This window comes from Ipomoea nil, unplaced genomic scaffold (assembly GCF_001879475.1).
Source record: "Ipomoea nil cultivar Tokyo-kokei standard unplaced genomic scaffold, Asagao_1.1 scaffold3084, whole genome shotgun sequence".
NCBI classification, from domain to species: Eukaryota; Viridiplantae; Streptophyta; class Magnoliopsida; order Solanales; family Convolvulaceae; genus Ipomoea; species Ipomoea nil.
This window is the reverse complement of record NW_017619512.1, coordinates 687,485-701,522: the sequence shown is the minus strand read 5'-3', so window position 1 is coordinate 701,522 and position 14,038 is coordinate 687,485.

Below are 14,038 nucleotides of genomic sequence, written 5' to 3'. Positions count from 1 at the left end.
CCATGATCAACTGTTCCCTTAACATACCTGAGTACCCGTTTGAGCTGCTCCCAGTGTGACATGGTGGGAGTATGCATATGTTGGCATAACTGATTAAATGCAAAGGATAGGTCAGGTCGTGTGACAGTGAGATATTGCAGTGCTCCAGCTAGACTCCTGTACTGTGTGGGATCATCATATAGATCTGAATTGAAGGGGACAGTTTTCGAGACAGAGATAGGTGTAGAAAGGGGTTTGCATTCAGACATTTCAGCCCGTTTTAAAATATCATTCATATACCGTTGTTGAGATAAAATAATCTCATTGTCACTCTTAACTGTTTCAATACCCAGAAAGAAATTTGGTTCACCAAGATCTCTGATTTTGAATGTAGTAGACAGTTTGGACAAGAGCTGAGACATAATACCCTGATCACTTCCCATTACAGGAATGTCATCCACGTACACCAAGAGATAAACCAAAGCAGAGTCTTTAGAGTAATAGAACAGAGACACATATGTCTTGGATGCTTGAAAGCCAACTGATAGTAAGAACATATGTAGTCGATTAAACCAGGCTCTGGGAGCTTGTTTTAACCCATACAAAGATCTTTTTAACAAACAAACATGATTCAGGAAGTTAGCATCAATATAACCAGGGGGTTGCTTCATATAAACTGTTTCAGCCAGATTACCATTCAGAAAAGCATTATGAACATCTAGCTGTTTGATAGACCACCCAGATGATAAAGCTAGAGATAGAAGGAGTCTTACAGTTGTAGGCTTTACCACTGGACTAAATGTGTCAAAGAAGTCCTGGCCTGGAACCTGATTAAAACCTTTCGCAACCAGCCTGGCTTTATGCCTTTCAATAGCACCATCAGCCTTTCTCTTCGTACGAAACACCCATTTATAGCCAATAATATTCATACCCGCATTGGGTGAAACTAGAGACCATGTGTGGTTATGCATGAGAGCATTGAATTCTTGGTCCATGGCTTCACGCCATTCAGGATATTTGACAGCTTGAGAGTGACATGTGGGTTCCGTGGGATGCACCTGAGCTGCTAGAGCAAAAAGAGGAGCATCTGCGTTGCTGCGAGTGGCCATAGGGTGAGTACGGACATTGGGCCTGGTGGACCGCCCACGTGGACGGCCTCGTTGGCGAGCAACGGGCTCCACCGGATCACCCGACAAGGCAGCCTGTTTGGGATCCACGGTTGGTTCGAATGAAGCTGGTAGCGGCGGTTCTGGCGGCTCATCATTGGACACTGCAAGAATAGGTGTGCTGTGACTGAGAATAGATTCCACCCAAGGTCCAGAAAACGGAGTAGATAGATCTTGCAAAGAAGTTTTAGTAGCAAAGGGGAAAACTTCTTCATCAAATCTGACATGCCTGCATGTGTAAATCTTATTAGTATGTAAGTCCATGCATCTGTACCCCCTAAAGGATTCAGGATAACCTAGGAAGACACATGGAGAAGACCTGTATGACATCTTATGACGATTATATGGTCGAAGATGAGGGTAGTATAAACTCCCAAAGACACGAAGAAAAAGATAGGAAGGAGGGGATTTATGTAGCAAGAGATGAGGAGTGGAGTTATTTAATACAGAAGATGACATTCTGTTAATTAAATAGACAGCAGTCTCAAAGGCAAAATCCCAAAATTTCAAAGGAACAGAGGCATGAGCTAGAAGAGCCAGACCAGTTTCAAGAATGTGACGATGTTTTCGTTCAACACGACGATTCTGTTCATGTGTATAGGCACAGGATTGTCTATGTTGAATTCCTAATTGAACAAACGAAGAATGCAACTTTTTGTACTCAGCACCTAATCAGACTGAATGGTTTTATTTTGCAATTAAAGGACCGTTCAACAAGAGTACGAAATTTATCAAAGATGACATAATGGTCAGACTTTAATTTCATAGGGAAGAACCATGTATAACGGGAATAGTCATCCACAAAGATCACAAAGTAACGGAAGCCAGAAGTAGATAAAGTGGGCGCAGGACCCCAAATGTCTGTGTAAATAAGATCTAGTACTTGAGAACTAGTGGAAGCAACACAAGGGAGGGGAAAACGGGCAAATTCGCCTAATTGACACGCATTGCATAAAGAGTTATTGCAACGAATATTATCACGAGACCCACTAACTAAACAAGATCGAAGTATATGGCTAAGAATACGGTTATGAGGATGACCTAGACGATTGTGCCAAGTGGAAGCCGAGGCACGAGCGGAAAGAAACGCTGACGGAGACGAACTAGGTAATGAAAGTGTATATAGTCCCCCTGAACTATTGCCCTGAAGAAGTATTTCCTTGGTATTGATATCCTTCACAACAAAAAAAGAGGTGTGAAACTCAAAAAAGACTTTATTATCGAATACAAACTTCTGAACAGATAATAAAGAATTAGACAAACGTGGAACGTGAAGTATATCAGACAATGTAAATGATCTAGAAGGGGTATTAAAAGAGGCATGACCAACATGACTAATAGATAAACCCATACCGTCACCGACACGTAAAGTGTCATTACCAGTGTACTTCTCCGAGGTAAAAAGGGCAGCTATGTTTGGAGTTGCATGATTTGTGGCTCCAGTGTCCGGAACCCATGTATGAGACTTTGACGAGGTTTTAGCACCTAAACCATTTTGAAACACCAAATTAGCTTGAGAACCCGGAGCCCCTGAATAACGCTGAAAACAATTGACTCCCGTGTGACTGAAACGTTTATAAATTTGACACGGATCATCATAGCGCCAAAAACAATTGGCTCCCGTGTGACCAAAACGTTTACAAATTTGACACGGATCATCATAGCGCCAAAAACAATTGGCTCCCGTGTGGCCGAAACCTTTAGAAATTTGACACGGTTCATCATAGCGCCATAAACAATTGGCTCCCGTGTGACCGAAATATCTACAAATTTGACATTGAATATGAAGGTCACGACTACCTCGTTGAACATTTGACATTGAACAACTGCCACGAACTCTCTGCCAAACTATCATATATTGTGTTCGAATTTCTCCGCGAAGATTCGTGCGTATGTTATTGTCGGCGTGAAATTAAAGTAATTTGGCACTTTGGCGTGAGGATGAGGTACGAGAACTACGGTGCATGTAATCTTTAGCTTCCTTCAATTTGTTCTTAATTAATACTACTAAGGGCCAAGTGGGGGTGGTGAAAGAAAGAGGTTGGCCCAAGTCTTGTTGGGCTAGGAAGACAAGCATGCATGGTGGGCCAGGGTGAAGAGCATGGACTGGAAGGGGAAGCTGGTGAACGGGAGGTGGTTTGGGGTGTCGCCGGCGACGGGCGGTGTAACACCCCGAAATTTTGAAACTTTTAAAGCTTATATAATAAAGGTGAATTCTCATTAAATCCCAAAATCAAACATAAGAGTGCGGGGTGCTATGCCACATCTGAGCTGGAAAACTCAGATGCACAGGCTAAACTAACTAAACAACCTCAAAGCAATGTCAATACATAATCATAGCACGCAGGCCGAAAGGGAGACTAACTAATCTACGCTCCGGATCTCTAGCGCGCTCCGGTGTCTACTCATCTGTGCCTGAAAGCCAAATATATCTGTTCAGCGAATGATGCTGGTAACCCACTCCAACGCGTTGAAATACAGTATAGGTATATATATATATATATATATATATATATATATATATATATATAGGAAAACCATTTTGAAGCAGGAAGATATATACTTAGGAGACTCTAGCTTTTAAACCAGGAATAGACTCAGCAAATAGGGGCAAGCACAATAATCAATGATAACAGTTAAGTACAAACAACCATCATAAAGAACATGCATCTAAGGTCACGGATTACTTTCAGATCAATCATATCATTATCCAATCATCATTTGTGACACACAATCACACTATGATGGCACCACGGGACCAATCGCATGCCCCGAACATGAGGGTTAGCGCATATAGCACTAACACAGCCCCGCAGCACCCTACCTCATACCAAAGCATGAAGGGAGTTGATCGCAACCAACCCTATAGACCGCTGACGAACTAAGTGGCGGATCACAGTCCTACACACCGCTGACGCGCTCAGTCGGTGGACTGTGATCCACTTTACAAGGGGGACATACGATCTTACACACCGTTGACGGGCATAGTCGGTGGACCGTAGCGGATCAGACCCTACACACCGCTGAGGGACTCAGTCGGTGGGTGATGATCCTCGGAGACTACGACCCTACACACCGCTGGCCCATCACTCGGTGGATTGCAGCCAGCCGTAACCCTACACACCGCTGACGCGCTCAGTCGGTGGACTGTGATCCACTTTACAAGGGGGGACATACGATCCTACACACCGTTGACGGGCACAGTCAGTGGACCGTAGCGGATCAGGCCCTACACACCGTTGAGGGACTCAGTCGGTGGGCGATGATCCTCGGAGACTACGATCCTACACACCGCTGGCCCATCACTTGGTGGATCGCAGCCAGCCGTAGCCCTACACACCGCCTGATTGCTTAGGTCGGTGGACTACAGCCTTCCTCGGGCTTATTGGCCCTACACACCGCCTGGCGCGTCCAGGTTGGTGGGTCATAGCCCCTGAGGCCCATGTAGACCGCAGCCCAAGAAGTGAATCACTGATCGCAGCCAGGAGGATGAACCGCAGCTCATAAGTAACCAACAGTGGACCGCAGCCCTATATAATATTTATATACCTGAACGATCGCAACCGGCCTGGTTAACAGTTGGGATGGTTCTCAACCCATCCAACTGCCCGTATAGCCAATTTGATCGCAACAAAATTGGGGAATCATGCAGCACATAACACACAATAGCACATAATAGCACATTGGGAGGGGGAGACACATAAATAAGCTTACGTGTGATTATTCACATACTAAGAATAGTCCTAAGGGGTTCGTACGACTTCCACCTAGGTCAACGGGTTACCGATTCAACTAGCATGCAATTCCTAAGACTCTTTTATCCTACGAACGGTACCCGAAACATCAAACTAGACTCAAGTATGACAAACGGGGTCTGTTGGGACACCACGGGGAATGGGGAACATCCAACAGGGAAGCCAAAGATCCTGGGTGGGTGACAAACCAGCGGGTAGCCGGCGGGTGGAGAGCCACCCACCGGCTGCCCGCCGGCGACAACTTCCGGGCAGCGGGTGCCCGGCGGGCAGGCGGCTGCCCGCTGCCTGGCGGTCTCTCTTTGGGCAGCAGGTAGGTGGCGGGTACCCCTACCCCCACCTACCCCCCACTGACTCTTTTATCAAATATGTGTCCCGGGATTCCTCGTGGAACCCGGAATCATGCTTAGACACTTTAAAGCGCAATTAACGACACCACGTAGGCAATTAATGGATCAAAAGCACGAATCATATTGAACACATCCTAACATGACTTCTAATTATAAACAATACCCGAACATGCGAATCCCCACCCAAATATAAATCAAGAACGTCTCGATACAAATTCCCAATCCAACCTAGGGCTTTAATCCCACCCAAGCCATCAAAATCATTTTTTATTTTCATCATCAAGAACCATCAAGATTTATCAAAAATCATCACATAAATATCAAGAACCTCTTTTTAACATCAAGATCATCAAGATCACACATAAAATCATCACATCAATCAATCAAGATTATATCACAAATATCATAAAGAAATTCATCAAGACACAAGTATATAGAGGGAGCCAAAGAAGGAGATCATAGCAAAGAAAATAGGTTTTGTTGAGACATGGGTTACCTCTTAGCCTTAATTAATCATCTCTTGGCTATTAAGGTTCTTCCCTAAAATTTCCATCTGATTGACCTCCTTAGGCTTGGTGGTGGGGAATCCCTTGGGAATTCTTGTGTGGTGATATCTATTGTGGTGTGACTTCTAGGTGCCTCCTATGTCCATATATATATATCTAGGAGTCCTAATTAGGGTCCGAATGGTATGGGTTTACTAATTCTATTCTTTATAGGACTAAGGGCTTGTTTTAGGGATAAGGGTCCATGGTGGACCATATTAATTAATCAAAGGGAATCCTAACCAAATTAAATCCTTTTTAATTATTATTAACGGGATTAATTAAATAATTAATTCAGGATTAAAGGCCGTAACACGGTGTGTTACACTCTCACCCCCCTTACATGAAGTTTCGTCCCCGAAGCTTAGAAATCATTTTGGGGTAAAGAGCTCGAATTAGTATAGTTGTACATAAGAAAATATTATATGGGAGATATATATACATATACACATATAAATTTTTTGGGTTTAAGCCTAACTATTGTTCTAGCAAAATGCATCAAATAATAAGATTATGAATATGCAACTCACATTATGTTAATTTTACGGACGATTGATAACATAACATAGAAGTCATACACACGACATGTTCTTTGTGTAATTAATTTATAATGATTTAACACATAGGATCGCAAGTTGCACTGATCATATAATTATTTATGTGCCTAATTAAGAGGCAAATACCACGTGGGTGCAGCTTCAGATAGTCACATAATTATTATAAAGCACATATGCACATATATCACAAAGGTGAACCACATTTACGAATGGATGCAAACACTTAATATGTAGTCTAGCATGTCGTGAGCCAAAATTCCATATATATATATATATATATATATATATATATATATATATATATATATATATATATATAGAGAGAGAGAGAGAGAGAGAGAGAGATCCCTACCTAATTATTGTGCTAAACAGGCTATACCCAATACCCACAGATACAGAGTAAGAAGCCTAACATGTATGATAATCAACTATTATGTTATATGTGGGACCTGCAAGTTGGCGTGCCTATATGTATACGGTCGTAATTATGCTAAATATGCAACTCCTTAAGTCTATAGGCATGGAGTATGAAGGTATGTGAACATGTTTCAAGTCTTTAAATAATAACTAGTCCTATGGAAATCATAAAACACATGTATGTATTATTCAACGTGTTAAACTAATGCATGATTAACAATTAAATTCATGTACTCAACGTCGTGACATAACCAAACAATTGTCATATAAATTCAGGAAGGTCATAAATCATATAACAATTATCCAAATAGCGAAATTCAGATTTTAAGGAAAAGATTGTAAGTAGTTTAGGAGGAAGGCTCTTGCTTCTTATGTGGTAAATAAATTCTGGGGAGATAATAGAATTAGTATCTTTATTTTGCATACCATGGGTAATGGTGGGTAATCACATAACAAGTATTGGCGATTATATGCAGATTGTTTGTAATTAATAATATTGCATATATGCATAGAGGGATGCCTTATAACATACAGTTTTGTTTAACATGCTTTGTATATATATATATATATGAATGCGTGTGAGTGTGTGTTTTGACATAAACGTCCGAGCCATGTGCACAGTGCATTACATACAAAAATATAAATTTCCACCTATAATTGGAACATACAAATATTCTTTAATAATTATGAGTAAAATAGCATAGGTTCTCAGATACTAAAGGTGTTATCTTTGAGAAATCTTGACAGAATTTGATCACACAATTACTTAGGAAAATTAATTTTATCTCAGTGGTAAATAAATTTTATGTAGGCATAAATCTTACCTTTAGAAGCCCCGAATATCTAAATAATTTAGAATTGAAGACTCTTGATTGCTAATTCCTAAATCGATTGGTGACCTGATGTTGAGGCTAAAGTTTTTAATTACTTAGGGAAGGTAGGGGTGGTAACAGGGAGGTCATGCGAGGGGCAATGTGGAATTAGGGCTATCTCAGGATGTGTATATAAGACTGATGTAATTTGTACGGAATGATATTTCAGGGTTAGGACATGCTAAGTGCAAACTCATAGATGCATATAAGATTATCATAGCTAGGGTACATGTGTATGGTTTTGGGGCTAGGGATATTATTGTATATAATATGACTATAACAATTTATAGGAATCTGTGTGAGTAAAATAAGGGAGGATGTTCTATAGGTTCACAAGTCTATATATATATATATATATATATATATATATATATATATATATATATATATATATATATATATATATAAAAGAATATATAAGCATATAGGGATGTACCGTATATGACACAATCATGGAAGACTTAGGTTTAGGCAAGGTGACTAGGGTTAGAGTGTAATTATAATGAAAATAATAATAATAATAATAGTAATAATAATAATAATAATAATAATAATTTGCGTGTAGGTGTAGCATACAAATGTAATTGGAGTTTACTTCATACTTTAGGAGGTATATATATATATATATATATATATATATATATATATATATATATATATATATATATATATATATATATATATATATATATATATATATATAATAGAGGTTTTAGGCGAGTAGTGATATACCTATTTATGTGTAAATGTTTGTTTAGGTGGTCCTTATCATATTGGTCAAAAGTTCTAAATAAGGCATTGGAGGTTTGTGGTCTATTTATGCAATATGGACCAAAGTCTAGAGGGATAGTTTTAAGATAGTTTGGGGATGAAATATAATTTTTCCAAGGATAATTTCTAGATGACCACTTGGTTTAGGTTCCTCGGGTTTCTCCCGGTCTCACTCATATTGTCTTTCGGGTCGAAACTTAATACGCAATGTACCTGAGGATTTAGATTTCTAGAAGTAGAATTAGTCCCTATAATTTCTATGTAACTTATAAACAAATCAATTAGGAAGATAATTCGACTTTTATGTTCAAGCATTAGATTGTTATTTACATGTTAAACACATAAGAAGTATCAAGGAAGACACACGAACGCATAATGGATCAATAAAATGAGAAGTCAAGAAAACATACCGTACCAGTGGCCGCGAGGTGGGCGGTCAACCGCCTGTCAGGTCCCCACTGGAACGTGGCAGTGGGCACGTGGTGGGTGGTCGACCTCCTGCCAAGGCCCCACTGGAACGTGACTGTGAAGAAGGAATCACTTCGGGAAAGTCCCGAGAATGCACATATTTAAGTCCAAACAATTTCACGCTCATATGAACAATAAAAGGGATTTAAATGCATGGAAAATATTAGGAAATCACATTATAATGATACTAACAAGGGACACGGGAGACATTCAATGAGATATCATAAGGATCACACACCCCATCCTCCCCCTTCTTAACTAAAGCTACGTCCCCACAATTTTCCTCCATGTAACTTATGCAAGTACTTATCAAGCTATTAGTAGGTTCATTATCAAAGTAATTGGTCAATTATGTTTAGGGAAAGTGAGCTATTATTTACCAATTACAAGTTCCAAAATACTTTATCAAATAACAAATATCCTAATAATGCATGTTTGATCAAATAGTTTAAGCAACAATATGCAATTCCTGACTCGATCTATAAACAAATTAATTAGGATCATATGTTTAAGCAAATAAACAAGTATGGTAATAAAAGAGTGATAAGCAACAAAGCAGGTGAAAGCATGCAAGGATGTCACAACTTTTAGGGCAAGTATGTGGAATGAAGAACAACTATGTGAGATCTGTCAAAAGTGATAAACTCACAATCTCACCGCGCGTCCTAAGTTTCCTGAATCCTATGTACCTAAATACCTAGAGTTCAAGCTTAATGTCCTAAAGTCTTGTCTTAAGAGTCTTGTCCTAGGGTCCAACTTAGCCTCAGATACCAACTGTAACACCCCGAAATTTTGAAACTTTTAAAGCTTATATAATAAAGGTGAATTCTCATTAAATCCCAAAATCAAACATAAGAGTGCGGGGTGCTACGCCACATCTGAGCTAGAAAACTCAGATGCACAGGCTAAACAAACTAAACAACTTCAAAGCAATGTCAATACATAATCATGGCACGCAGGCCGAAAGGGAGACTAACTAATCTACGCTCCGGATCTCTAGCGCGCTCCGGTGTCTACTCATCTGTGCCTGAAAGCCAAATATATCTGTTCAGCGAATGATGCTGGTAACCCACTCCAACGCGTTGAAATACAGTGTAGGTATATATATATATATATATATATATATATATATATATATATATATATATATATATATATATATATATATATATATAGGAAAACCATTTTGAAGCAGGAAGATATATACCTAGGAGACTCTAGCTTTACAACCAGGAATAGACTCAGCAAATAGGGGCAAGCACAATAATCAATGATAACAGTTAAGTACAAACAACCATCCTAAAGAACATGCATCTAAGGTCACGAATTACTTTCTAATCAATCATATCATTATCCATTCATCATTCGTGACACACAATCACACTGTGATGGCGCCACGGGACCAATCGCATGCCCCGAACATGAGGGTTAGCGCATATAGCACTAACACGGCCCTGTAGCACCCTACCTCATACCGCAACATGAAGGGAGTTGATCGCAACCAACCCTATAAACCGCTGACGAACTCAGCGGCGGATCACAGTCCTATACACAGCTGACGCGCTCAGTCGGTGGACTGTGATCCACTTTACAAGGGGGGACATACGATCCTACACACCGTTGACGGGCACAGTCGGTGGACCGTAGCGGATCAAGCCCTACAGACCGCTGAGGGACTCAGTCAGTGGGCGATGATCCTCGGAGACTACGACCCTACACACCGCTAGCCCATCACTCGGCGGATCGCAGCCAGCCGTAGCCTTACACACCGCCTGATTACTCAGGTCGGTGGACTACAACTTTCCTCGGGCTTATTTGCCCTACACACCACCTGGCGCGTCCAGGTCGGTAGGTCATAGCACTCGATGCCCATGTGGACCGCAGCCCAAGAAGTGAATCACTCACTGCAGCCAGGAGGATGAACCGCAGCTCATAAGTAACCAACAGTGGACCGCAGCCCTAAATAATATTTATATACCTGACCGATCGCAACCGGCCTGGTTAACAGTTAGGATGGTTCTCAACCCATCCAACTGCCCGTATAGCCAATTTAATCGCAACCAAATTGGGGAATCATGCAGCACATAACACACAATAGCACATTGGGAGGGGGAGACACGTAAATAAGCTTACGTGTGATTATTCACATACTAAGAATAGTCCTAAGGGGTTCGTACGACTTCCACCTAGGTCAACGGGTTACCGATTCAACTAGCATGCAATTCCTAAGACCCTTTTAACCTACGAACGGTACCCGAAACATCAAACTAGACTCAAGTACGACAAACGGGGTCCGTTGGGACACCACGGGGAATGGGGAACATCCAACAGGGAAGCCAAAGACCCGGGGTGGGTGACAAATCAGCGGGTAGCTGGTGGGTGGAGGGCCACCGGCCGGCTGCCCGCCGGCGACAACTTCCGGGCAGCGGGTGCCCGCTGCCTGGCGGTCTCTCTTTGGGCAGCGGGTAGGTGGCGGGTACCCCTACCCCCACCTACCCCCCACTCACTCTTTTATCAAATATGTGTCCTGGGATTCTTCGTGGAACCCGGAATCATGCTTAGACACTTTAAAACGCAATTAACAACACCATGTAGGCAATTAATGGATCAAAAGCACGAATCATATTTAACACATCCTAACATGACTTCTAAACATAAACAATACCCGAACATGCGAATCCTCACCCAAATATAAATCAAGAACGTCTCAATACAAATTCCCAATCCAACCTAGGGCTCTAATCCCACCTAAGCCATCAAAATCAATTTTTATTTTCATCATCAAGAACCATCAAGATTTATCAAGAATCATCACATAAATATAAAGAACCTCTTTTTAACATCAAGATCATCAAGATCACTCATAAAATCATCACATCAATCAATCAAGATTATATCACAAATATCATAAAGAAATTCATCAAGACACAAGTATATAGAGGGAGCCAAAGAAGGAGATCATAGCAAAGAAAATAGGTTTTGTTGAGACATGGGTTACCTCTTAGCCTTAATTAATCGTCTCTTGGCTATTAAGGTTCTTCCCTAAAATTTCCATCCGATTGACCTCCATAGGCTTGGTGGTGGGGAATCCCTTGGGAATTCTTGTGTGGTGATATCTATTGTGGTGTGACTTCTAGGTGCCTCCTATGTCCATATATATATATATATATATATATATATATATATATATATATATATATATATATATATATATATATATATATATATATATATATATATATATATATATATATATATATATATCTAGGAGTCCTAATTAGGGTTTGAATGGTAAGGGTTTACTAATTCTATTCCTTATAGGACTTAGGGCTTGTTTTAGGGATAAGGGTCCATGGTCCATGGTGGACTATATTAATTAATCAAAGGGAATCCTAACCAAATTAAATCCTTTTTAATTATTATTAACGGGATTAATTAAATAATTAATTTGGGTTTAAAGGCCGTAACTCGGGGTGTTACCGGCGGTGCGCCCTTGCCCGGCACGGCTAGCGCGACCAGCGCACCATGTGCGGCTGGGCGTGAGCGTAGCGTCCCCATGCGAGGCCACGAGGGCGGTGGCCGGCCAGCGCCCATGGCTAGAGAGGCCGCGGACGGGGTCGCTGGCCCCGGCCGGTGACGGCACACCCAGTGCGCCCGGTGCGCGGCCGAGCAAGGCCCTAGCGCCCTGGGGCGATGGGGTCGGTGGTCGCAGTCGGCACCCGTGCGCGAGGCCAACGCCGCTGATCGGCGACGGCGCACCCAGCACGCCCGGTGCGCAGCCGAGCGTTGCCCTGGTGCGCTGGGGCGGCGGTCGGCACCCGCACGCGAGGGTGGGAGTTCGCACGCGGGTGCACCGTGGGCAGGGGGATGGACGCGGTGCGCGATGTGGATGAGGCAGTCGCGGGGATAGCGACGGCGTGACGTGTATGGCGACAAATAAGCGGAGCAGGGGAGTAACAACGTGGGACACGCAGAGGGGGAGGGGGGATTGCTATAAATAGGGGCCCTGGATCTTTGGCTAAGGGTAACTCAGACACGACAAACACCCTGGTCTAGTGGTGTCTGGTCTATACTCTCAACCAAGCCACTTGGGTTCGATTCATATTAGTAACATAGTTAGCCATAGCGCACCCCGTTGGCCTTATTCTTTGTATTTCGGCCGTCATTCTCGGCATGTACCTCGGGCTTTGTATGCATTATTTTGGGCCTAGTGCCCCGGGTAATAAAGTTACTCTTTCCTACTACTGTTCTGTATTTCTATACCCGGTTTATGGTGGACCTGGTCCGAATAAAACAATCATTGGCGCCATCTATGGGGATTGCTACGATTAGCCCGTGTTTGTAGTCTCTACCATCCTATCAAGATTCCGAGGTACGTCGGAATGGTCAGCTCGTCAGGAGAGCACCCACCCGATCCCTCACACAGTGGAGGTGAACGAAACACCGGCTGCGGTGTGTCGGAGGCGCTCGCCTCAGTTCGTGCCGAAGACGGGAGACGGGAGAGTGGTGAGCGAGCCAACGTTATCCACGCGGGGCATCCCCCGTTGGGCCCGCTTCTGGTGCCACGTGGTCAGGAGTCACGAAGGGGTGGCGCCCACGAGGAAGGTCTGGATGAAGCCGAAGGCGAAAGCACATATCGCCCCCGGACGGAGTGGCTGGACGCGATGAACACCAAGATAAATGAATTAGTGCGGTGGAAGGAGTATGGTGCTAATGCCGTGGTATCCAGGATTACCCTCAACCCGCCTTTCACCCCCAACTTTAAAGCCCCCAACATTAGGAGGTATGACGGGACAGGCGATCCCCAGGAGCACGTCTTGACATACCAGGCGGCTATGATGCTCATGGGGTCATCGGACGCCCTGATGTATCGCGCATTTTTCTCCACGCTATCGGGAGGGGCGTAGCGATGGTTTACGAACTTGAAAGGCGGCTCGTTGAGTTCATTCCAGGACCTAGCCATTAAGTTTATCACCCATTTCATGAGGGGAAAAAAGTGTAGGGAAGAGATGAAACTCTTATTGAATTCCTCTCGCGGTAAAGGAAAGAAAAGGCCGAGGTCGAAGATATGGATGATGGATCGGCGATAGCCATGTTCATTGTGTTGCTCCGCGCCGGAGACTTATTCAAGAGCCTGCGACGCAAAATTAAACCCCGAGGA